This window comes from Asparagus officinalis, chromosome 1, assembly GCF_001876935.1.
Source record: "Asparagus officinalis chromosome 1, Aspof.V1, whole genome shotgun sequence".
Classification (NCBI taxonomy): Eukaryota; Viridiplantae; Streptophyta; class Magnoliopsida; order Asparagales; family Asparagaceae; genus Asparagus; species Asparagus officinalis.
In genome coordinates, this window is record NC_033794.1 from 85,438,304 (window position 1) to 85,441,618 (window position 3,315).

Sequence of the window (3,315 nt, forward strand, 5' to 3'; positions counted from 1 at the left end):
TGGTGGGAAACAGTTTAGACTCGTATACCCATTGGAGTAGAAATATAGATCCTAAATACATCAATAATTGGATAGAAAGGGGTGAAAATACCGTAACAAAAATCGATCACGGGTCAACTCTGTGAGTGGGTCAGCAAACACTGCCGCGCACTCAAACGGGTCAGCATGTGCTATCCTAAGGTCTAGCGGGTCGGCAACAAGCTGTCCCGCACTCGAGCGGGTCGGCAAATGCTGTCTCGCTTGATTGCGGGTCAGAAGGTGAATTTTATTTTGTGGCTAAGTGTTAAAGACCCATATTTTCCTCTTCCTCTTCACTTTATAACCCTTTCAGAGAATTCATCAGCTTCAAAAGGACTCCTCCCTCATCAAACCTCCTTTCTCCCAAGTTCAGTTTCTTCTAGACTTCTTCTTCTTCAAAAGTTCAAAACAAGATCACAGCTCCCTCAAGCCCTTTAATCCCTTATCCTCTTCTCTTTTAAATCCCTCAACTTCCTCAAATCTACAAGCAAGGTAAGCTAAGGTTCGGTGATTTTTTTTATTTGGGTCTGAGCATCGGTTGATTTTGTTTCGACAGGCCTCTCCTCTTCTCGATTCCTTTTCGAATCCAGGTGAGCTTCATGATTGAAGTTTAATTTGGTTGCCTGACCCAATTTAAATTTGATTTTAACCCTAAGTTCTTCCTCCAAACCTAGGGCTTCGGGTTTGTTTGTGTTCAAGTTGATTGTTGTGGATTCTTCTTTCCCCAAAGGTCACCTTCTTCATTTCGGGTGAGTATCAAACCCATGAACCCTTGCACTTTGGATTGTAGGAGGATCAGAACTTTAACCTCTTCTTCTTCTTTCTTGAATTTGATAGGAACCGAAGTTCTCCCCTGCTGTTCGGGAATTTTGAATTTGCTCTTTGTGATCTCCCCTTTTGATTCTCAGTTCTTCATTTGCTCACAGGTAAAGTTGTATTCCCTTCGTCATCAATTTAATTGACGATTTAGCTTTCAAAATTGGGTATGGCTGAGACTTTGATTTTGATATGTGGGTTGGATTTTGAATGACGGTCGAGGACTTGGGTGCTTAATTTGGGTATTTGAGACCCGCTCCTCTTGGTTTTGTCCTCGAGTGTGAATTGAGGCTCTCGGTTTTGTGTGAGTCGAATTTCTTTGGTTGAATTTTGGATGAAAACTGAAGTTATCGTTTGGTTGTTGGGACTATTTGGTTCATCCCCTTGCTTATTCTAGTGATTGTGTTTTGAGAGCTTGTAACTTGATAGCCGAACTCCTTTAACTGGTTTGATTACATATGGGGCTTGAATCGAACTTCTTCGAAGCTTAGTTTCTAATATTTGTCAATATTGAATCCTTAGGATAACTTGATATCACTTAATTCTTGTTCATGCTCATGTGTGTATGGTTTTGAAACTCAAGTTAATATCCATGCTCTAATTCCGGATGATTTTGTGAGCTTGTAACTCTGCATGTTAACATGGCCGAGACCCTTTGTTTGGCTTTGCGACCCTCGACTTGATTTTGCCTTTGAATTGAACCTGTCATGCTTGATTATGGATGTGAACTTGTATGAGACACTTAGCTTGTTAGATTTGTCTCCTTGTATACATCGAACCTTCTCTCAGTGTAGGTTCTGGTTCTTACTTTTATAAGGGGCTCTAAAAGGGAATTTGTTGTCGTCTGAATTTGCCTTGCAAGCAACTGAGTCACTTTATTTGATTGTATGCGAGGTTTGAATACGAGTTTTTGAGATTTGTGACCATGTCTGAATCCTTAGCCTGAACCACATATAAGAATTGAGCTTGTGTCCACTTTTGGCTTTTGAGAGAAAAATGTCCAAGCATTTAGCTCGTGTATTGGTCGTGAATCGAACTCGCTACCCTAGCTTCATACATTTATTTTCTTGGCCCCAATTTACATCGGAGTTGTTTTATAGGTTTAATTGGACCTTCAACTGGAAAATTCCATTTTATAGAATTTCAGTCAAAGATTCGTAATTTCCCTTTTAATCTTTGATTTTCGTATCTCGATTCTTGATCTAACTGAACTGTTGATCTTTATTGCAGATTAGCCATGTCGACGAGGAGATCACGCTTTTTGAGGAGTCGCTCAGCCACTCAATCACCTGAGAGGGAGCCTCTGTGTTTCGCTGGTGATCCTTTATATTTTTTCGCTTACGAATTAAGTATTTATCATATCATATTGCATATTGCATCCCCGCTTTGTTCTCCTTAGTGAGGCAATTGGGAAGAGCTGATATCCTCCTTTGTGGGGGTGGACGCTTCTATGTTATATCCCCGCTTTGTTCTCCTTGGTGAGGTAATTGGGAAGAGTTGAAACCCTCCTTTGTGGGGGTTGACGTTTATCGGATACATTTTGCTTGGTCAAAACGTGTTTTAATCAATTTTGGGGCGATTTCCTATTGTATTATACTCCGGAGGACGGTTGGATTGTCGTGTCATTCATGTGACAATGTATATCGTGCTACACGTGTATAATGCAACTTAAATCGTCTCGCCTAACTATCAAACACTTTTCCTATTTTGTTGTATTATATCCCCGCTTTGTCCTCCTTGGTGAGGCAATTGGGAAGAGTTGAAACCCTCCTTTGTAGGGGTTGATGCTTATAGGATACGTTTTGCTTGGTCAAGACGTATCTTAAGGCAATATGGGGTGATTTTTACTGTATCGCGTTCTGTAAGATAGGGTATGTCACCATGCTATTCGCGCGACAATGTATGTTATCTTTTGTGTTCGTGATACAGTTAAAATCGTCTCGCTAATTACAAGGTAGTGACTCTATCCCACGGATTGGTAAAAAGAGTTCAACGCCCTGTGTTGCCTTAATATTTCTTCATAACCACGTTTAATAAATACGCATTATTCATTTCAGTTGAATACCCTGTGATGCCCTTTCCTCCGTTCGAGATAGATAGCCATAGGAGTAGATATTACACTGTTGTTGACGATCCAGCATCGATTCCGCCCACTTCTCAGTTTGCTTCGGACATCCCGAATGAACTCTCTAAGTTGGTACGGGAAGGGGATCGCCGCATCATGCGCCAACTAATTACTGAGGGTAGTACTTTTATTTTCTATCATTCTGCATATTTTGTTGTCTCGTTGACTTGTACGCTTTGCTAACTTGCTCCATGCGTTCGTTAGCTTCTTTACGGTACTTGAAGCTGATCGAAACGTGCGTCAGGCACTCAGAACTGACCGACAAGCTCGACAGTCACTTAGAACTGATCGAAAAGCACGACAGTCACTTGGAACTGATCAACAAGCGCAACGGTCACTTGGAGCTGACCGACAAG

The 3,315-nt window shown here is 41.3% G+C and overlaps 1 long non-coding RNA gene across 1 annotated transcript; it reads left to right on the top strand.

The window, feature by feature from the left end:
- Positions 330 to 2,148, top strand: LOC109843128. The gene is made up of 4 exons (XR_002247532.1): positions 330 to 608; positions 693 to 767; positions 856 to 944; positions 2,065 to 2,148. It is a non-coding gene; the product is annotated as an uncharacterized LOC109843128 (long non-coding RNA).